The sequence below is a fragment of the Oryctolagus cuniculus genome, chromosome 7, assembly GCF_964237555.1.
Source record: "Oryctolagus cuniculus chromosome 7, mOryCun1.1, whole genome shotgun sequence".
Taxonomy (NCBI): domain Eukaryota; kingdom Metazoa; phylum Chordata; class Mammalia; order Lagomorpha; family Leporidae; genus Oryctolagus; species Oryctolagus cuniculus.
In genome coordinates this window covers 41,478,734-41,501,823 of record NC_091438.1, presented here as the reverse complement: position 1 = coordinate 41,501,823, position 23,090 = coordinate 41,478,734, and the positions used below count along the sequence as shown (strand labels likewise).

The following is a 23,090-nucleotide window of genomic DNA, read 5'->3' as shown; positions in this document are numbered from 1 at the left end:
GCTGTGGCCCGGGAGTGCAGTGGAGGATGGCCCAAGTGCTTGGGCCCTGCACCCCATGGGAGACCAGGAGAAGCACCTGGCTCCCGGCTTCAGATCAGCGCGGTGTGCCAGCCACAGCGCGCTGGCTGCAGCGGCCATTGGAGGGTGAACCAACGGCAAAGGAAGACTTTTCTCTCTGTCTCTCTCTCACTGTCCCTCTGCCTGTCAAAAAACAAAACAAAACAAAACAAACAACAACAACAACAACAAAAAACAGAGAGAGAGACAGATGGGGACTGCTGCTGTTTTGTGGAGCAGGGCAGCCTGAGACTGAGCACCCTCGCAGGGGAGGGGCTCGCGCGGGTCCTGTGCCCAGGATATTTAAATGAGCTCCTGTGCCTGTGACCTTGAGACAGGAGCCTGACCCAGGCTGAGTTCCCCAGGGCAAAGGATGGGCAGAGTCCAGCCATGGGTACCTGGGGGTGTGGCGCTGCATCTGCTCTACAGACTCCCCCAGGGAGCCGAGTCGTCATCACCTCCCCCGCCTTGTCTGCAAAGAAGCCCCCCTGTGAGCGGCATGAGGCATCAGTATGATTACCTGCCCATTTTACTAAAGAGGACACAGTCTCACAGAGGTCTGGGCAGTTTGTCAGTGGCCGAGCCAGGCCTGGTACCTTGTCCCTGCCCCTCCAAGACCCACGGTCATTGCAGATCCCAGTGATCTGACTCCGTGAAGCCTTTCCCCATGCTAGGCTGGCTGCGGACCCTGAGAAGGTGTGCTGAGGGGAGAGGCCAGGCCTGTGCCAGGTGACATCTCTCCTCCCCCCCAGGCCGAGGATCCCAGGCCCACGGCTGCATCTCAGCAGCCTCTGGGCCCCACGATGGTCTTTGACAACCACAGCTGCCTCCCCTGCACCTAGTGAGTCACAAATGGGCCTACACCTCGAGCTCCAGGCCAGAAGGACGCTGGTATAAGAAGCTTTGGTGGTCCCCAGCTGGGGCAGGGTCCCTCGCCATCAGTGAGTTGGAGGCTTAGAGCCCTTCACTCCAAGGATTTGCTCATTGTGTTGATTCTGGACAAGGCCCCGCTGGTGCACGGAGTGCCTGGCCAGTGCTCGAGCCCCGCTCCCACCCAGGGCTCCTGCACAACCTCCGTGCGTCCATGACCTTCACAACCCCACCACATCAGTCAGGTGCCTTTCTGCTGAACTCCTCTTATGACAAAATTTCAGTTCTTGGTTTCCCCAGTTCTCAGAGTCTCCCCTCTGTCCAGCTGGAGAGCACAGACTGTGACATCAGCACAGCCTCCCACACACACCGCTGGGGCCCAGGTTACCACTGTCCACCCCCACAGGGGACAGCAGGCTCTGCAGATCCCCACCTGTAGCCCCCAGAACCCACCCATAGGCCTCGGGGACCTCCTCCCTGAGGGCACAGAGGGGAGCAGAGCCCTGCAGGAGCTGTTCACTGAAACAACGCCCCATTTATGGAGTCCCTGTATCCTTCATGATCCAAGAAGGATGTCCCCTCAGCCTCCAGCCTGCCCACTCTTCCCACTCCTACCCTGACAGCCCCTGTCCTGCTTGCTAACCCTCCCAGAAGCAGCTTCCATGGCCCCTGGGGGCTGGCCTTGACCACCCCAGCTCCAGGCTCTGGTGTCCTGGCTCTCACTCCTGGCACTTTGTTGGTCATTTGTGATCATACCAGATGCACTGACCCTGTGCCTCTCCCAGCTCTGTAAACAAGAGAGGCACAGATGGCAGCCTGCACTGCTTTCCATTCAGCAAACATTTGCTGGGCCGCACCTGTGCCTGGGTATCAGCAGGGTGTTTACTCTCTATGAAGTCAGCATCTGCTGCAGTCACTGAGCCCTGAGGTGACAGCCTCCATCACCCAGCACCTGCTCCTCTGACTGACACTCGAGGGGTCCAAGCCACAGGGTTCTGCAAGCCCCGAGCTGTCACGTGTGCGCTGTTGCTCCATTGCTAACATGACAGCCTCCTGGTCTGTGGTGAGTGAGCATCCAGGTATGGCTCTATTTCAGGGTTGGACTCAAAGACAAAGTTCAGTGTTAGCAATCTACTCTACCTTCCAGTGGAGACACAGCGTATGCCCTCAGTAATAAACATTGAGAGAGGGGGGGAGAGGGAGAGGGAAAGGGGAGAGAGAGAGGAGAGAGGGTAGAGGGAAGAGGGGAGGGGGGAGAAGGGAGAGGGGGAGGAAGAGGGAGAGGGAGAAGAAGAGGGAGAGGGGGAGGAAGAGGGAGAGGGAGAAGAAGAGGGAGAGGGGGAGGAAGAGGGAGAGGGAGAGGGGGAGGAAGAGGGGAGAGGGGGAGGGGAAGCAGTGAGCTGCACAGTAGCTGTACCCTAGGAGGATCTGCTCTCTTTGCCACCGAAGGCTCTGGAGTGAGTTTCGATGGAGTTCCCTTGGGCCGTCTCTCTGCTCCTGCCTGCCTTTCCCACGGCCAGGCAAGTGTTGGGACCTGTCTGAAGGATAGCTCTTCAAGGGGAAAAGGCCCTGGTTTCCAGCATTTGCTGGTTTCTATGGTGTAAAAGAAACCCTACAATGGCTAAATTCCAGGCAGGACATTGAACATGGAGTAGGGAAGAGATGTGCAAAACCATCTCACTCCAGTTATTTCCAGCTGGCTCCAGTGCACCTGCTTTCTGAGGGTGACTTTAATATTTACTAGGCACACTTTCCTCACAATACGGCCCCTAAACACCAGCCAGCTACTTTCTAGGAAGTAAAGACAGTCTGTTCCAACGGAGGGCTGACATGTTCACCTCCAATAGACCAGTACCCTAAGGGATTCACAAGAGAAATTTCATTTATTTATTTCCCATGAAAAATTTTCTGTTTATTTCTAATGGACAAATACGTATTTTATATATATATATGTATATGTATTGTGTACAACATGTTGTTTTGAAATATGTAGACATCACGGAATGGCTAAATTCAAATAATTAATACATATATGACCTCACATGCTTTGTGTGTGTGTGCTGAAAATACTTAAAATCTGCTCTCTTAGCAAACTTGAAGAATGTACATTGTTACTAACTGTAGTGAGAACCACACACAGTAGATCTCTGGACCTTATTCCTCCTGGCAAACTGAAGTTTCATAGCCTTCCACCAACACCTCCCTCTTCCTGCCCACACCACTGCTGGTAACTGCCATTCTGTTCTTCCTTGGGTTTTGGCTTTTTTATGATTCACATGTGAGATTACACACTATTTGCTTTGCTGTGCCTGGCTTTGTTCACTTAAAATAACATCTTCTAAGTTCAATCCCTTTTTAAAAAAATATACATATATATATTTTAAAGAGTTCTAGAGACAGAGGTCGATGTATAGGGAGAGGCCTTTCATCTGCCTTTCATCTGTTTATTCCCCAAATGGATGCAATGGCCAGGGCTGGACCCACCCAAGACAGGAACCAGGAGCTTCATCTGGATCTCCCACAATGGGTGCAGGGGCCCAAGGACTTGGACCATCTTCTGCTGCTTTCCCAGGCCACTAGCAGGGACCTAGATTGGAAGTGGAGCAGCTAGGGCTTAAACTGGTGCCCACATAAGATGCTGGCATTGCAGGCAGCTTAACCATCTATGCCACAATGCTGGCCCCCCAACATTCGATCTTACTTTTGCAAATAACAGGCTTTCCCTCTTCCTAAGGACTGAATGGGGGCCAGCACTGTGGCCCAATGGGTTAAACCGCCACCCATGATACCAGTTTGAGTCCCAACCGCTTTGCTTCTGATCCAGCTCCCCGCTCAAGTGCTTGGGAAAGCAGTGGATATTGGCCCAAGTGCTTGGCACCTGCCACCCATGTGGCCAGGATGGGGGGACTATTCCCCCATGCTTGGGAACCTCCCTAAACCTCCTGATGCTGACTGGAGACACCTCTGTAGTGGGCAGCTTGTCCAAGGACACTTGCTGATCAGCTCTGCTTCTGGGCTGAGCAGTGCCCTTCAGGTCCTAACAGCCTCTCTAGATGTGCTCGTGCTGCACTTAGCTATCTGGGGGAAAGCCAGGACTTTAGAACAAGACCAAATGAGGTCTGAATTGCACGCTTCACTTACTATCTGCGTGACACAGGACACATTTCTGAACCTACCCGAAAGCTTATCACATTGGGCATAGGTGCATGCTGAAGGGAATCTCTGGGTTTGTACACGCCCAGGAAGGTCCCTGGAAGATGCTCAAGAAGAACTTATTTTTTTTTTAACTTTTATTTAATGAATATAAATTTCCAAAGTACAGCTTATAGATTACAATGGCTCCCCCCCATAACTTCCCTCCCACCCGCAACCCTCCCCTTTCCCTCTCCCTCCCCCCTTCCATTCACATCAAGATTCATTTTAAATTCTCTTTATATACAGAAGATCAGTTTAGCATATATTAAGTAAAGATTTCAACAGTTTGCACCCACATAGAAACACAAAGTGAAAAATACTGTTTGAGTACTAGTTATAGCATTAAGTCACAATGTACAGCACATTTAGGACAGAGATCCTACAGGAGGAGTAAGTGCACAGTGACTCCTGTTGTTGACTTAACAAATTGACACTCTTGTTTATGGCATCAGTAATCACCCTAGGCTCTTGTCATGAGTTTCCAAGGCTATGGAAGCCCCCTGAGTTCACCAACTCTGATCATACTTAGACAAGGTCGTAGTCAAAGTGGAAGTTCTCTCCTTCTTTCACAGAAAGGAACTTTTTTTATCAGGATCCCTGATCAAGGAGCTACTTCCTCCACTATGGAGGTGCTGGCTTCGCTGCAAGACTAGGGTGCCTGGAGTGTCCCCCAGTGGCACTAAATGTTCCAAACTCTCTTTACAAAATAAAACCATCTTTGGAAATAGGCGATCCCCAAGGAGAGACACCCATTAGTTACTTAAGTCAACTCATTTCTGTACTTTAAAATATGAGCCTCGGAAACCAGTTTACAATGAGAGAGAAAAATACAAACGTTTTAACATGTTCTTGCTCACATAAACGGTGAATTCGTTACTTACCAGAAAGAGTGAATAAGTGAGGATTGTATGTTTGTGGCTAGAGAACTGAAACAAACAGGTCACAAGTAAGACAGACTGTCGCTCCCCGTCTTCGTGGGGGAACGACACTAAACCCTGCCTAGGCTTCATATCCGAGTCACGGCACCATTATGTCGCTCCCCGTCTTCGTGGGGGAACGACACAGGACCCTGCGCTGTTCTTTCGTCTGCTCGGCCCTCCCCGGGTTTGCTGCTGGTTCTTCCCGGGTTGGCTACTATCCCTTCCACCTCCGTGGAAGGGCAGTTCTCCCTGCCACATTCCCCACTTCCGCAGGGGAGCGGCACACCGCCAGCCGGCTTTCTCGGGGGCTGCACGGGTTCCCTTAGATGTTCCCCATAGATGTTCCTGGTGCATGCCGTCTCTCTCCTCCTTTACAGTCCTTCTCCGCCAATCCCAACTCGGCTGCCCACACGCCGAGCACGCTGCTCTCCAATCAGGAGCAAGTCCTACAGTTAATTGGTTGAACTGGAGGCAGCTGTGCGGAAGCTGTTTACTTCTCTCCCAGCGCCATATTGTGGGAGAGCAGATGCATAGAATAAGTCTTAATTCCAGTAACAGTCTAGTCCGGTTTGTTCCCCACAGATCCCCCTTTCTTTTTATTTTTGGCGTTGATACGCGCCTGTCTTCGGTGTCCCGCGGCACACACTCTGCTCTACTTGCTAGAGTTGCCACAGGCTCTTACAAGTCCTATCAATCAGGCAAACCGAATCCGGGTCCTCTCTTCGCCATGTTGTGAGGAGGTTTTTAGGCGCTGATGCGTGCCTGTGTTCGGTGCCCTGCAGCGCATGCTCTGCTCTGCCTGCAGGGGACTTACAAGACCTATCAGGCAAACCGAATCCAAGCCTTCTCATTGCCTTATTGTGGGGGAGACTTATTAGTGTTGGTTCGTGCCTATCTTCGGTGACCTGCAGCTCATACTCTGGTCGAGCTTTGCTGGCGCTTACCGCCTTAAATCAGGCAGACCGAATCCAAGCCTCCTAATTGTTGCATTGTGGGGAAGCTTTACTGATGTTAATTCGTGCCTGTCTTCGGTGACCTGCGGCTAGCCGCCCAGGTACTCATCGCCTCACTAATCGGGCAGACCGAATCCAAGCCTTCTAATTGGCATGTTGAGGGGAGGCCTTATTTTTCTCTATTTCTCTATCTCCGGGCATTTCTATTTCTCCCATTTTACTTCTGTCTGCCAACATTCCTATTTCTCTTTTACTTCTAAACTTCTGTTTCTCTTATCCCCGCAGCTTTCCGGCACCTCGCCCCGCCGGCAGGTTCCCGGCTCTGCGCTGCTTCAGCCCGCGCGCCTCTCTCATCTGCGCAGCTTCCCGGCTTTGCGCGGCTCGGCTTTGCGCGCTCCGCGGTCTCCACGCTTAACCCTTTCGCGTCTGAACCACGGCCTACGCCAGCGTTCCCTATCTATTCACGCCCCGTGCTCTCTCTGCACGCGGCGGCTTCCGCGAGTAACACAGCGTAGCTTGCGTCTCCGCCACTAGGATTCAATCTAAGTTCCCCGGGCTAGCCTGGCGAATTCAACCCAGCGTACGTCTCCGCCCCACGGTTTGGCTTCCCGTCCTTTGCTCCCCGGGCTAATCAGACGGATCCCAATCTGGCTTGCGTCTCAGCTTCTGGTTTCAACTTTTCGCCCCCTATTCCCGGGCTAACTTGAGAACCCCAAAGTGGCTTTCGTTTCCGCCTTGGCCTGCCCCCCGCGGCTTCAATTTCCCTAACAGTTTTCTCTACCCGGTATGTTTCCCCAAGCTTTCCTCCAACGATATTCCTCCCTCATTTCTCCTGGCCTCTCCCCACAGTCCGCGTCCGAGTCTGTTTGTTCTAGCTTTCACTTTCGACCTTAAAGATTTCTCCCAGCTTCCCCCCGTAGTCCGTATCTGAGTCTATGCCTAGGCTTAATAGCTTCTTCCGGCACCTTTTTCGTCCGGCTTTTCCCTAGGCTGTTTGCTAGTCTCTCTCTTCGGTATTTTCCCAGTTCTTCCCGTTTCTTTCCCTCCTAAGTTTTCTATCCGTCCTAAGTTTCCTATCCGAGCTAGGTTTCCTATCCGAGTCACGGCACCATTATGTCACTCCCCCTCTTCGTGGAGGAGCAACACAGAACCCTGCGCTGTTCTTTCGTCTGCTCGGCCCTCCCCGGGTTTGCTGCTGGTTCTTCCCGGGTTGGCTACTATCCCTTCCACCTCCGTGGAAGGGCAGTTCTCCCTGCCACATTCCCCACTTCCGCAGGGGAGCGGCACACCGCCAGCCGGCTTTCTCGGGGGCTGCACGGGTTCCCTTAGATGTTCCCCATAGATGTTCCTGGTGCATGCCGTCTCTCTCCTCCTTTACAGTCCTTCTCCGCCAATCCCAACTCGGCTGCCCACACGCCGAGCACGCTGCTCTCCGATCAGGAGCAAGTCCTACAGTTAATTGGTTGAACTGGAGGCAGCTGTGCGGAAGCTGTTTACTTCTCTCCCAGCGCCATATTGTGGGAGAGCAGATGCATAGAATAAGTCTTAATTCCAGTAACAGTCTAGTCCGGTTTGCTCCCCACACAGACGATTACTTCACGTGTGCAGGAGCCTTAAGCATGGCAGCAGGGGCTGGCGCCATGGCACAGTAGGTTAATCCTCCGCCTGCAGTGCCAGCATGCCATATGAGCGCTGGTTTGAGTCCCGGCTGCTCCTCTTCCAATCCAGCTCTCTGCTATGGCCTGGGAAAGCAGTAGAAGATGGCCCAAGTGCTTGGGCCCCTGCACCCACATGGGAGACCAGGAAGAAACACCCAGCTCCTGGCTTCAGATTGGTGCAGCTCTGGCCGTTGTGGCCATTTGGGGAGTGAACCAATGGAAGGAAGACCTTTTTCTCTGTCTCTCCCTCTCCCTTTCTGTAACTCTACCTCTCAAATAAATAAATAAAAATCTTTAAAAAAATAAAGCATGGTAGCAGCTGGATCAGTGTTTGCCCCAGGGTTACATAGTCTCGGTAGACTGTAGGCTTTTACACACATGGCCCGCTCCCGAGTGCTGCCCCAACCAAACAGCCACCAGGATACAAGGCCAGTGTGATAACAAGGCAGAGGTGCCTGGATCCTTCCTGGAGATTTGTTTGGAGAGAGCATCCATCAAGGAGTGGGTACATCCTCCCCCTCTGTCCTGCAGGGCCCATGCAACCCTGCCAATGATGCTGGCATCCATCGCTCAAGTCCCCCAACATTCTGACATGCAGGTGGAAGAGCCTTGCCCTTCCAGAGACAGCTCTTTTGGGGCCAAAGTCGTCTGCTCCTTAGATCTGCCTAGCCCATCATTGTCATGACCCTGCCCCTGTCTACCCTTCCTCCTCCTGGACCTCCTGCCTAGGGAATGTGTGGAGGAGGGGGCAAGTCACTGCCCCCACCTTCTCCAGAGAGTGGGTGGATGCAGGAGGCCTGCCAGAAACTGAACAGTGCAGCAGCCCCCCTCCCCCTTGGAAAATAGCCACCATAGATTGCTCTGTGGGTGTCACCAGGATTTGGACCTGTTTGCCCCTAAAGGACAAAATCTGCTTTTCTAACCAAATGTGTTGGCAGGTGTCTGAATAGTCCTTGAGGACCTCAAGCACCTGCCTCACTGGTTTGTCTTCAGCCAGGTGCAACTCGCCTTCTGTAGGAAGGATAACATCAGTTCTTTTTTATTTTTATTTTTTTTAGAGTTAGACAGTGAGAGAGAGAGAGAGAGAGAGAGAGAGAAAGGTCTTCCTTCTGTTGGTTCACCCCCCCAAATGGCTGCTATGGCTGGAGCTACGCAGATCTGAAGCCAGGAGCCAGGTGCTTCTTCCTGGTCTCCCATTCGGGTGCAGGGGCCCAAGCACTTGGGCCATCCTCCACTGCCTTCCCGGGCCACAGCAGAGAGCTGGACTGGGAGAGGAGCAACTGGGACTAGAACCCGGCACCCATATGGGATGCCGGCACCGTAGGTGGAGGTTTAACCAAGTGAGCCACGGCGCCGGCCCCAGATAACATCAGTTCTATGCTTGCTACAGGCAAGGCGATATTGAGCACTGACTCGCATGATCTCTTCATCACAGCCACTCCATGAGGTTGATATGACCATCCTATCCCCTCTACAGGTGAGAGGACCCTAGGCTGGTAAATAATGGAGCAAAGATTCAAACCTAGGTCAGCCTGGCCGCAAAGCACTTGTTATCATTCTGTACCTCTAGTGCATGCTTTAAGAAACGGCTTTCCTGAGATAGAAGTTACATACCACCCATTTCATTCATTCAGAGTTCACAGGTATGCACAGCAATCAAAAGAGCCAATTTTAGGGGCCGGTGCTGTGGTATAGCGGGTAAAGCTGCCGCCTGTGGTGCAGGCATCCCATATGGGTGCCGGTTTGAGTCCCGGCTGCTCTACTTTTGATCCAGCTCTCTGCTATGGCCTGGAAAAGCAGTAGAAAATGGCCCAAGTTCTTGGGTCCCTGCACCCGCGTGGGAGACCTGGAAGAAGCTCCTGGCTCTTGGCTTTGGATTGGCACACAGCTCCGGCTGTTGCGGCCAATTGGGGAGTGAACCAGCAGATGGAAGACCCCTCTCTCTCTCTCTCTCCCTCTTTCACTCTCTCTCTCTGCCTCTCCTTCTCTCTCTGTGTAACTCTTTCAAATAAATAAATAAATCTTTAAACAAAAGAGTCGATTTTAGGAACATTTCATCATTTCGAAAGAAACTTTGTGCCTTCAGCTACCACTCCCTCCCCTGCCCCCATTACTCACTTTTCTTCAGCCCTAAGTGATTGCTAATCTCCTTCTTGTCTCTGTAGATTTCCTATCCAGGCCTCTCCTGCCATTAGAATGAATGGCTTCTTTCACACAGCACAGCAGTCCAGCACTCAGCTGGGCTGTAGTGTGCATCAGCACCCCTATTCCATTGCATGGATGAGCATTCAGCCATTGTTGGAGCTGTTTCCCCCTTAGCTATTATGAGCCACGCTGCCATAATTCACGTCCAAGGTCCTGAATGAACATGTGTGTTTATTTCTCTTGGGTATATACCTAGGAGTACAGTTATTGGGTTGTGTGCTAAATTCTGTGTTCAATCATTTGAGAAACTGACAGCCACATTGTTTTAGACCTCGCCACCAGTGTACCAGAGTCACATTTTCTCTACACCTTTGCCAACACCAAGTTTAAAGCACACAAAAAACTAATCTTAGAACATATCACAAGATCAATTTTAAAAAATTATTTGAAAGTCAGAGAGACAGGGAATCAGAGAGAGGGGGAGAGAGAGAGAGAGAGAGAGAGAGAGAAGAGAAGTGAGAAGTGGAGAGGAGAGTTCCCATCTGCTGGCCCGCTCCCCAAATGCTCACAGTAGTGGGGCTGGGCAAGAGCAACGCCAGGAGTTGGGATCCCAATCCACTCTCTCATGTAGGTGACAGGGGTCCAAATAACTTGGGCCATCACAACTGCCCCCCAGGGTCTGCATTAGCAGGAAGCTGGAGCCAGAAGCTGGAACTCAGTATTGAATCCAGGTGTCAAACCCAGGTACTTCAATATGGGCTGCGACCCTCTCAAACAGCATGTACGCGGCTAGGCTGAGTGCCTGCCCCTCACGAAGCTTTCTTACTCTAGCCACTCTAGCGGATGTGAAGTGACATCTTGTGGCTTTGATTTGCCTTTCCCTGGTGACTACTGGAAGGAGAGAGTGAGTGGTCAAGCAGATGTCCAGGGAATGGCTCTCCAGGCACAGGTAACAGCCTGCGCCCTGCCCCTGAGGCAGCACATGTCCCCTAACTTCCAGGAAGAGGAGGCAGTGTGGCTGGAGCAGACGTGAGCGCCAGCACACAGGAAGGAGACGGGAGCCAGGTCAGCTCTCTCCTGACCTAGAACCTGGGATGCTGGAGCCAGAAGGGAGCTTGGAGACTGGGTGGTGACTCACCACCTGCAGGGAAGATGAGAAAATGAGGTAGGTGGGTGGGTGGGTGAGAGGGAGGGGTCACTGGAATAGAACTGGATTTCTGACTGTTCCCTCCTCCCCACAACCTGCCCCGGGGGGTTGGGGATCACGGAGGAGCGAGGGGGCGGGAGTGAGGGGCGCCCACGGCAGGCGCAGAGCGCAAAGCCCGCGCAGGGAGAGGAAGGCGGCCGAGCCAGGGAGTGGTCCTGGGCGGAGCGGTTATTCTCGGCTGTTTCCCTGGAGATCGCATTGCAGGCCCCCTCACAGCAGCTGCCACCTGCTGGGCTCCGCGCTCCCCTTGGAGCAACAGGGGCCCAGGCCGGGCGTCCCAGCCAAGGGGCCAGGCCTCACCTTCCCAGAGGTGAGCACGCTCCGCCCCCAGCCTCTCCCTCCCTCCTCCTCCGCGGAGCTCTCCCGGACTGACCGGTCCCCACCCCACTCCTCCAGGGCCCTGCATCCTCACAGCCATCACCAAACACTGCTGGTTGCTGGGTGTTGGGAGGTGGCTGTGTAAGTCTTCGCGCTGTGGTTTCCTGGGTGTGTCTCCCATTAGGAATGACTCCAGGGCAGGGGCCAGTCCACGGGAGGGGTGGGGGATTGCCCGGTGGATTTTCACAGCGCAGAATCCTGGTTCAATGGCCCCTCTCCCCCTCAAACCCCATCTGAGCCTCATCTTTGCATCCCCCTGCCCCAGCCCCAAGCCGTCCGCTGCTCCTGATTTCCAGTTCTCGGCCAACAGGGAGTTCCGCTGTCCTCTGATCCACCCAGCCTTGAACCCTCAGGGTCGCGTTGACCCACAGACGCAGGCTCAGCCCCAGCCCTGCCTCTGCCGGGGCTCTGACCCCGGTCCCCTCCTTGCTCTTCAAGTCAGCAACGGCTCGGGAGCACCTTCCGGGCCGTCTGCGGTGAGGCGCTGGTGAACAAGGCTGAGTAAGGCAGCAGCCGTGCCCTGCAGGGTGTCCTCAGAGCATCAGTCCCACGGCAATAAATAGTTTACCAGCAGCTGTGGAAATCAGAGGCATGCATTTCTACTTGGGAACTGTAAAGGTCGTCTGCACATTTTCTGTTTTTCTTTCTTGGAAGGACTGCAGTTCTAGTTGTTGAGGGACTAGCTGAATGCCCTTGGACAAATTCCTCAACCTCTGAGCCTTGATTCCTCAACAACGATATGAGAATAATTAAAAGAAAATTCTTACAGGGTCTGGGAAGTTTAGGTGTAATATAATGACCATTTTTGAACAATAATCTGTGCTGAGTCTATGCTGATTTCTTTATTCCCATTTAATTCTTAAATCACCCTAAGTAGGTAGATTCTATTATATGCAATCGTGTTAAAATCAAGTCTCAGGAATGTTAAGTAACACCCAACATCACAGAAATAGCTATTTGTGGGGGCCAGACCAAGACCCCAGTCTGTTGGAAAATGAGCCTGACCGTTCTAGAGCCAAACTTTGCTGGGCTCAGGTTTGCTGGAAAAGCCTGCTCTGGTTCATATTCACAAGCACCAGAAGACTGTCTCCTGCCCCTACTTCAGCTCAGCCTTGAGGCTGGGGCTCAGGAACTTCAGCAAGTTAGGGGGTTGTTGACAATGTCCAGAGTCACAGCATCCGGAAGAGCGGGAAGATTCCCCTAGGTAGTGCCCGCTGCTAGTGCTGCGCCTAGTGCTGCTGTCTCTTCAGAGCCGCAGAGCGAGATCCTGGGCTGGGAGACGTGGAAGCTGTGAATGAGTGGAGGGGAGGAGTGAACCCAAGGATACAACCAGATCTGTTCAGGCACCACTGTGGGAGACAACACAGAGAGAAATCGCAGTTTTGCTCAGCCAATGGTGCCAGAGAGCAGAGCTCAGAGCTGGAAAGCAGTTGGAAGTTTAAAAAGGAAATTTTCTTGTAAGAATTTATAAGGAGTGAGACCCACATTCAGAAAATAAGCTGTTGGGGCGGGTGCTGTGGTGCAGTGGGTTAAAGCCCCAGCCTGCAGCTCTGGTATCCCAAATGGGCACCCGTTCAACTCCCAGCTACTCCACTTCCAATCCAGCTCCCTGCTAATGCACCTGGGAAAGCAGCAGAGGATAGCCTAAGTCCTTGGGCCCCTGCACCCTGTTGGGAGACTCAGGGGAAGCTCCTGGCTCCTGGCTTTGGATCTGTTCAGCTCTAGTTGTTGCAGACATCTGGGGAATGAACCAGCAGATGGAAGACCTTTCTCTTTCTCCCTCTGTCTCTACCTTTCTCTGTAACCCTTTTAAACAAATAAAATAAATATTTTTTTTTAAAAAGCTATCTAAATACTTGGCTGACAGCTAAAATATAATATGAAGGGGAGCCCCAAGGGTCTTGTGAGAAGGTAGGCACATAGCAGGGGGAAATGTAACATCAAAAGGTAGAGCTACATAGAATGAGATCTGTCATTAAACACAAACACACACACATGCACATACACACAATTCAATGCATACCTTAATTGTGTGCAAAGTGATGCCAGAAGTCTGAAGAAGGGCTTGAAGCATTAAAAAACAGTGCTAAATATGGCAGAGAAATTGGCAATAATAGGGGGTTAGTAGAAGAAAGGAAGCTATAGAGAGGGTAAGATTCACCTCTGCTCAAATCTTGGCTGAATGTCAGTGTTTTTTTAAGGCACAGGGAAACTCAATAGGAGGCCAGACTGAAAAAGCAGCAGCAGGAGTTGTAAAGAACATCATACTGCTGGACCCAATGTTTTCAGTTTTAATTCAGTGACTCAACTGTTTACTGGACCAATGTTCAGCCTCTTATGAACATGACCAAATCTAGAATTGTTTTTGTATGTGGTTTAGCATGAATAATTTTTAAATATTTCTATGCATACAAAGGAAAAGGAAAGCATGATCCATGTTTAGGAAAAAGGAGGCCAGTGCTCTGGCATTGTGGATAAAGCTGCTGCTGGCAATACCGGCATCCCATATGGGCATTGGTTTGAGTCCCCGCTGCTCCACTTCTGATCCAGCTCTCTGCTATTGCCTGGGAAAGCAGTAGAAGATGGCCCAAGTTCTTGAGCCCTTGTGTTTGAGACCCAGAGGAGGCTCCTGGCTCCTGGCTTCAGATTGGGGCAGCTCCAGCTGGGGAGTGAACCAGCATTGGAAGACCTCTCTCTCTCTCTCTCCCTCTCTCTCTCATTCTCTGCCTCTGCCTTTCAAATAAATAAATAAATCTTTTTTAAAAAATAAAATTGACTTCAAGAGCATCTAGATGTTGGATTTAGCACATAAATATTTGAATTTAGCTTTTACAAATATGTTCAAAGAACTGAATGAAAGCATGCTATCAATAAATGAACAGAGTATCCTACCCCACCCCAAATAGGGCTAAATGAAAATTCTGTAACTGACAATTACAATAACTGAAATTAAATGTTTTGTCTGATATACAAAACAGTATATTGGATGTGAACTTGTAGAGAACAAATGAACTAGAGGATATAGCTGAAAGAATTACTCATCTAGAATAAAAGAGAAAATGAAGATTGAGTAAATATGTAAATATTTGTAAATATAAATAAGTAAATATTTGTAATTGGGATTCCAGAAGAAGAGGAGCAAAGAGGCAGAAAATACATTGGAATAAATAAAACATGTCTCAAAGATGTAAAAGTTTGGATAGAAAATATTAATTTTTTTAAAAGATTTATTTACTTGAGATGCAGAGTGACAAAGAAAGGGAGAGACAGAGAGAGATATCTTCCATCTACTGGTTTACTCCTCAAATGGCTGCAACGGCTGGAACTGGACCAATTCAAGGCCAGAAGCCAGGCACTTCTTCCGGGTCTCCCACGTGGGTGCAAGGTCCCAAGGACTCAGGCCATCCTCCACTGCTTTCCAAGGCCATTAGCAGGGTGCTGGATCGTAAGTGGAACAGCTGGATCTAGATCGGGTGCCTATATGGGATGTGCAGCAGGCAGAGGCATAGCTTGCTACGCCACTGTGCCAGCTCCTATTAATTTCAAACCTGTGAAGTACAAAGAAAACTGCTTTTAGACACATTATGGTCAAATTGTTGAAAACTAATAGTAAAAATAAAAGTGTAAAAGTCACCCCCAAAATGATACATTACACACAAGGAAACAGTGATAAGATCAATGGCTGATATTCTCACAGAACTATGGTCACCAAAGACATTGAGACTATTAGAAACTGCTGAAGGGAAAAAAGTCACTGGATATCTCTGAAGTGTTCTTTTTAGAAAAAAGAAGTAAAGATATTTTCAGATAAATGAAAGAAACGATGTCAGCAGATCTACATAACAAGTGATTCCATATATTACCTCAGTCTGAAGGGGAGTGACTTTAAGGGCATCTCTGCTCAGCACGAAGAAACAAAGACACTGGAATTGCTAAAAATGTAGGCAAACATAAAAGGCCATATACAAGTTTGGTTTTCTTCTCTTGATTTTTGAAAAATAGGTATTATTGTTTAAAGCAAAAATAATGGCTGTGTTTAGCTGGGTAATAAGGAAAATGATAGGATGCAAATTATAATGAGAGGGAACATCATTACCTAATCATCACACATCAAAATGATATGGTGGGGGGGGTTGGTGCTGTGGCGGAGCAAGTAAAACCAACACCAGTGGTGCCAGCATCCCATATGGGTGCCGGTTCAAGTCCTGGCTCCTCCTCTCCTGATTCAACTCTCTGCTGTGGCCTGGGAAAGCAGTGGAAGATGACCCAAGTGCTTGGGTCCCTGCACTCACGTGAGAGACCCGGAGGAAGCTCCTGGCTCCTGGCTCCTGGCTTCAGATTGGCCCAGCTCCAGCCACTGCAGCCATTTGGGGAATGAACCAGCAGATGGAATATCTTTCTCTCTGTTTCTCCTTCGCTGTCTATAATTCTACTTCTCAAATAAATGAATATTAAAAATGATATTAAGGAAACATCACAAACAAATTTATCAACAGATTTGTCTATGTGACAGTATAAATTCCTTGAACAAAACAAACCCCAAAAGCTTTAAAAGGGAGAGATAATATAAATCACCTTATACCTGTTAGGAGACAGGAATCCATAGTTTAAAGTCTTCCCACAGAGAAAATTCCAGGCCTGTGACAATGAAGGAAGAAATAACACTGTGGGGAGCAACTCGGACTAGACTAAGTTACTGGAATTAAGACTTATTCTATGCATCTGCTCTCCCACAATATGGCGCTGGGAGAGGAGTAAACAGTTTCTACGCAGCTGCCTCCAGTTCGACCAATAAACTGCAGGAGCTGCTCCTGATTGGAGGAGAGCAGCGTGCTCGTCGTGTGGGTAGCAGAGTTGGGATTGGTGGAAGAGGACTATAAAGGAGGAGAGAGACAACATGCACCAGGAACATCCAGATAACATCTGAGCAGCCCCCGAGAGAGCCGGCCGGCAGTGTGCCACTCCCCCGCGGAAGTGGGGAAAGTGGCAGGGGGAGCCGCCCCTCCACGGAGGTGGAGGGGTTGGCAGCCCACCCGGGAAGAACCAGCAGCAAACCTGGGAAGGGCCGAGCAGACAAAAGAACAGCGCAGGGTCCTGTGTCGTTCCTCCGCGAATGGGGGAGCGACATAACACAAACTCTATATTAATGCTTCCAGAAAATAGGAGAGGCTAGAACACTTCTCAACTTACTTTATGAGGCCAGCATCACCCAGATACCCAAGTCAAACAAAGACTTGACGAACAAGTAAAATGATTGACCATGATTCCTCAGGAACACAGACAAAAATTTACTAATCAAAATGTTAGCAAGTGAGATCTTGCAACACGTAGGAAGTCTACCATGGTGTGATTACCCGGAGTTCATTCCAAGGCAGGCAGAATTGAAAGAGAGCAGCCATTTACTCTATTACCATGTGACCATCTCAGTGGAGACAGAAAAACGATTTGGCCACATTTAACAGTATGATGAAACCTTAGGAAAACCAGAAATAGAAGATACCTCGTCCAAACTACAAAATCACATGTATGAAAAATCACGAGGGCAGCCACAACCTGAGAGAAAACATTTGTAAAAAAGTATCTGATAAGGCATGGAAAGCCAAGACACTCTGGCAAAAAGATCTCTGTGAGTGAGATCCCAGTGGAAAGAACAGGTCTTCAAAGAGGGAGGTGCCTTTCTCTGAAGGGAGGAGAGAACCTCCACTTTGACTATGACTGTGTCTAAACAAGATAAGAGTCGGAGAACTCAAGGGGCTTCCATAGCCTTGGAAACTCATGACTGGTGCATAGGGAGATTACTGATGCCATAAACAGGAGTGTCAATTTGTAAAGTCAACAACAGGAGTCACTGTGCACTTACTCCTCATGTAGGATCTCTGTCCTTAATGTGCTGTACACTGAGGCTTAATGCTATAACGAGTACTCAAACAGTATATTTCACTTTGTGTTTCTATGGGGGTGCAAACGATTGAAATCTTTACTTAATGTACACTAAACTGATCTTCTGTAAAAAAAAAAAAAAAAAGAAATTATCAATTCCCAACTTGACTCTCACTGGGATTAAACACGACAATAGGTCTGATCTGATTTCATCATCATTTAAAAAAAAATCATCTATTATTTTTCACTTTATGTTTCTGTGTGGGAACAAACTGTTGAAATCCTTACTTAAGGTATACTAAGCTGATCTTCTGTATACTAAGATAATCGAAAATGAATCTTGATGTGAATGGAAGGGGAGAGGGAGTGGGAAAGGGGAGGGTGGTGGGTGGGAGGGACGGTATGGGGGGGAAAGCCATTGTAACCCATGAGTCGTACTTTGGAAATTTATATTCATTAAATAAAAGATAAAAAAAAGATAATAATAATAATAATAATAATAATAAAGGCAAACCTTTTGCAAGAAAAAAAAAGTATCTGATAAATGACTTTTATCTAGGATATATGTAGAATAATTAGAACTTAATAAAACAAATGACTTGTAAAAATGAGCAGATTCTTTTGACAGACATACACTAAAGGAGACAGATAAGTTGCAAAGAAACACTTAAAAGTGAAAATATGCTTAATACCACTAACCACTGGGGAAAAGCAAACTGAAGTCCTGGTGCACAACCTCAGAATGGTTGACACAGGAAGACTAAGATACCAGCTGCCAGGGAGAATGTGAGGACTGGAGTTCTTACATACTGCTGGAAGTAATGGGACATGGGACAGCCACTGTGGGAAGCTGTTTGGTAGTTTTGAGCATATCCTCACCCCCTGACCTAGCAACCCCACTCTTAGATACTGGCTCAACAGTGCTGTGACTAAAGCAATGAAAACCGTGGCTGAGACTGAGTCCAGACACGTATTCAGGGCACAACAGGGAAGGAGGTGCACAGTCCACTGGATGCACTTGCACAACTCCAAGTGCCTCCTAACATCCTGTCCTCCTCATGTCTCCCTTGCCTCACCCCTGACCCAGTCCCGAAAAAGCAGAATGTCACAAAGATGTGTGCGTGCTTTTTTTGAAATAACCAAGAACTAGAAACAGCTCAAATGTCTGGCAAAGGATGGATCAACCTGAGGCATAGCCATATAATGGGTAACACTCAACGAGGGGGAAATCAACTGCATCAACTGCGAGTCCCCACTGCTCAGAGGCATTATGCAAAGTGAAAGAAGTCAGACACAAAAGGCCACTACTGTAGGATCCTGTTTATACAAATTTGTAGAAAAAGCAAACTCTAGGGTAAGAAAGCAAATCTGTGTTGCCTGGACCCCCGGGGATTGAAAGGGTTAGGGAGTGATTGCAAATGGTGATGAGATTTCAAAATATATATTCTGTATCTCGATTGTGGTGATGGTTTGACTGATGCATGAAAGGCAAGCAGGGCGAGTCGGACAGGCTGGCGGCTCTGCGGGCTTAAGGACACTTGCATATGCATATGGACACTGTGGGGATGGACCCTAAGAGGCCAGACAGGATTTGCTGAGTGTTTTTCATGAGAACTTCTGTCTTCCACCACCCAAGGAGTGGGTGAGAAGTGGCAGTTCCGCCTCACCATGCCGATTGTGTTCATCCAGTGATGAGAAAACAGCCCTTAGGAACATCCGTCTGCAGACGGGAGCACACACTGGAGAAACAGGCACACATTGTAAATCAGAATAAATGCTTCAAGAGCACAGTAGAATGCTGGAGGCCAGATCCATCAGGAAGGGGCTGGGGGTTGCGAATGAACGTGACCTTGCAGGCAGGGGGGAAGGTGTGGGAAACGCCCTGAGGGAGGAGGGTGGGAGTTCGTTACTCGGGGACTTTGTATTTTTCATTGCGGTCTAAATTACACCCATTTTAAGTAGACATGGGGATTTCTTAACTTTTTAAAAGTCATGTATTAGATTCATGTGGTTCTGGCTATTTTTGTCGGGATGGGGCAGTCCGCTCTCTCGCTGGCCTGAAGGTATGGTGTGTAAAGTTGCGGCCTCCCCTTTCTGTCTGCAGCTGCCCCCAAGAACCACGAAGGAGGGCAGAGGCTGATGGTCTTTGTTCAACAACTCGGCTGCTCAGAAGGTTGGGTTTACACACACAGACTGTGGGGTAGCTGCATTCTGCGAGCTTTGTCTCTGTGGTTTTTCTCTGAATTCGTTGGAAACCCTTGCACTTGAGGCCGATGCCTTGGATTTAGGCATTCAACCTGTTGCTCAGAGAGTAGTGCCTTTTGAGGTGTGTGTGTGTGTGTGCGTGTGTGCATTTGTGTGCGCATTTTCATCTCTGCAGAGCTCAGCCACCGTGGTAGCATGCACCACCGGTATTACCACCTCCAGAAGCAGGGCCTGGAGGAACCAGCATGCTGGCAAATGCAGCTCAATGCAAACGTGGGGGGAGAAATCCTTTTGTCTTTTTCTAAAAAAAAAAATTGAATTTTTTACATAAACATGATGCAAGTTAAAATAAAGTGGATGTACAGATTATCTCATGGACCAGGAGGTGACCTATGAACCGGGAGAATTCTTGAGTGAAGATGAAGAGCTTTGCACAGAGCTTTGTGGGCCGATATCCGGGTTCACTTGGAATTGAGCAGTTCACCCTTGAGATGCTCACTCAGTGCAGGCCAGCTCGCCCTGGGGATGTTGGGATTACGGTGGACTCTTAGGGACTTTTTCAACGGATGCCTAGTCACATCCTCACATTTCTTCCCATCCACAGCCACATTGTGGCTAAGAACTAGTAGCTCAGGCGAGAGTTTGCACTCTCTTTCTTCTACTTTTCAAAAAAGATTTTATTTACTTATTTGAGAGGCAACGTTATATATAGAGGGAGATACATAGAGAAAAGTCTTCTATTCACTGGTTCACTCCCCAACTGGCCACAATGGCCAGAGCTGGTCCAATCTGAAGCCAGGAGCCAGACGGTGCGGGGGCCCAAGCACTTGGGCCATCTTCTACTATTTTCCAGGCCATAAGCAGAAAACTGGATCAGAAGAGGAGCAGCTGGGACACGAACCAGCACTCATATGGGATGTCAGTGCCAGCTTCTCTTTCTACTTTTTTTAATTTAGAAGATTTATTTTGTCTATTTGAAAGGCAGAATTAGAGAGAGAAAGAGAGAGAGAGAGGAAGAAAGAGAGAGAACATTCTTCCATCTGCTGGTTCACTCCCCAAATGGCTGCAACAGCTGTGTTTGGGCCAGACTGAAGCCAGGAGCTTCATCCAGGTCTCCCACATGGCTGCAAGGGCCCAAGTAGTTTGGCTGTTTACTTCCTGCTCTTTTCCCAGGTGCATGAGCAGGGAGCTGGATTGGAAATGGAGCTACTGGGACTAGAAAAGGAGCCCATCTGGAATGCCAGCCTTGCAGGTGGCAGCTTACCCTGGAGGTGGCTGGGGTGGGGACTTGAGACAAAACCAGAACCTCCAGGGTGGGGAGGAGGAGCTGCACAACTCTGCCTATATTGCACCTGGTGGGGGTGACAGGAATGGTGGAATGGACTTTGTAGTTTCTGCTCCCCAAGGTCTGGCCAGCTCTCAGTAGCTAAAGGCCATAAAAAAATCAATAGTTACTGGAATGATTTGTATTCATATTCAACTCTTTGGGGGAAATATTTCAAAGGTAATTAACATTATAATACATTAATACTACAAAGGGTTGTGTAAAATAGGGTATGGCTGAGTGAACTGGGGTGGCATTCTTCAATCTATTGATTCATCAAAAGAATAATAGATGGATTAAAATTAATTTTTAAATAGGAATTTAAAAGATAACTGAAATGATGATTCACCACGTGTGTGGTAGACTTACGTCCATATCCGTGAACCTAAAATGTGAGCATACATTACTCCCAGTCAAGTCCAAATCATCACTTCAGTTCCAGCAGAAAGACATCATTCAAATATATTAACTTGAATTTTATTGCTTTGTTTCTATTTTTATACTTTTAATTGTATTATTTTTGAAATAAGCATAAGATGTATACATTTTTGTGTTTGTATACCTTTGAGTAATGTGATAACAAAACAAGTCAAAATTGAGATCAGAATGTGTGTGTTTTCTGGCATGGAAAGCCAAGACACTGGCAAAAAAAATGTCCTACATGCAGGACCTCGGTGGGTGAGACCCCAGTGGAAAGAAGTGGTCATCAAGGAAGGAGGCACTTTTCTCTGAAGGGAGGAGAGAACTTCTATTTTGCTTATGGCCTTGTCTAAATACTGATGGAGTTTGTGGATTCAAAAGGCTTCCATAGCCTAGGCAGCTCATGTCAAGAGCCTTAGGTAATCACTGACATCATACATAAGAATGTTAACTGTTAAATTAACAAGAGTCATTGTGCACTAACTTCCCATGCAGGACCTCTGTCCTCAAAGAGTTGCATTATAATTATGTCTAAGTGCTCACAAAAGATGTATTATTCTTAGCTGCTTCTTTAAAGTTAATTAAGTTTCTAAAAAAGAAAAAAAAAGAAACTAAATAACTACAAGATGCAATGACTTTGAACAGCCCTTGGCTGTTGAGCAACAGTTTCTTTTCGTGCAAATTTTTGAACTCTTTATTTAGTATAGAGTTGGTCTTCTGTGTATAAAGTTAATAAAAAATGGATCTTAGTGGAGAATGGGACTGGGAATGGGAGAGGGAGGAGGAGGAGGTGTGGGAGGGCGGGTATGGTGGGAAGAATAACTACATTCCTAAAGTTGTATTTATGAAATGCACGAAGTTTGTATTCCTTAAATAAAAGATTTCTTTTGGGGGAAATAAATAAAAAATTAAATAAACTGAAAGAAAAAAATAAAGAATTGTGTGGTTTTACTTCTATAATCAATTTCATTCTCAGCGGTCACATGCGTCTGTTACCTGTGAAGTCAGTGACACCTGGTGGCTTAACGCAGCACTGAAACTTCACAGAAAAGCCGTGTCAATGAAAAAAAAAATGGTTCCCACCCCCTTTCCCGCCACCTTAGATATTTTTTCTGGGCTTTGGAAAGGAGGGACCTCTGGCGTATTCCATACTGTGGCTCCTCAGTTACTTGAAACAACTATACAGAGGAGGGAGTTAGACTGTGTGCAAGGAATAGAAGGAAACAATGACTTTTCAAGTAAGTTTTCACTTAGGCGTTTCTGAAGTTAGAGTAGTTCAGTAATGCACACAATGTGGCTAGAAAAACCTCTTATGTTTATTTTTTTTGTGTATCTCTGACATTTTCTGACCTTATGCCCAATGGGGAACCGGGTTGCCTGCGCCAAAGGTGCTTACACAATAGTAAATGACTAGGGCTACAGGTGCTCTGAAGGGTCTCCTGAGTTTGGTGGGAGGACCAAGCAGAAGACCTCCTGGTCCCCCTGCAGTGCCTCTATGGGTTCAGGATGCAGCAGGGGCCCCATGACTCTGTGCAGGTAGGAGGAAGGGAAAGTGCTGCCCAGTGGGTGGTCAGTTTTCCCACTTGGCGCCAGGCTGTTGGGTTCAGGTCCACTCTGTTCCATCCCCTTCTGAAAAGACCCTGCTCGGGTCTCCATCCTCACTGTCTCTGTCGCTTGAGCTCTTGCTAGGATCAGTGGGTACCAGCTCCTCTCATGGGTTTCCCAGACATAACTTTCTTACTAGGAACGGAGATACTTATTCCCTGGATTATCTCAGCCCAGAATTGGGGTGAGTGGGAGATCTCTGTCTACAGAGATATTTGGCCAACTAAGTGAGGAGATAATCAGAATCCTTTTTCGAGGGGGTGGGGATGGCCT

At 48.5% G+C, this 23,090-nt stretch overlaps 1 long non-coding RNA gene across 2 annotated transcripts; it reads left to right on the top strand.

Moving 5' to 3' along the window:
* Positions 1–1,786: 1,786 nt before the first annotated feature.
* LOC138850395 (uncharacterized) lies at positions 1,787–21,993 on the top strand. Of its 2 annotated transcripts, none has more exons than XR_011390112.1 (3): positions 1,787–1,990; positions 10,799–10,963; positions 20,642–21,993. It is a non-coding gene; the product is annotated as an uncharacterized lncRNA (long non-coding RNA). The 2 variants fall into 2 exon arrangements; XR_011390111.1 differs by lacking the exon at positions 20,642–21,993 and adding an exon at positions 11,198–11,315.
* The last annotated feature ends 1,097 nt before the right edge of the window (positions 21,994–23,090 follow it).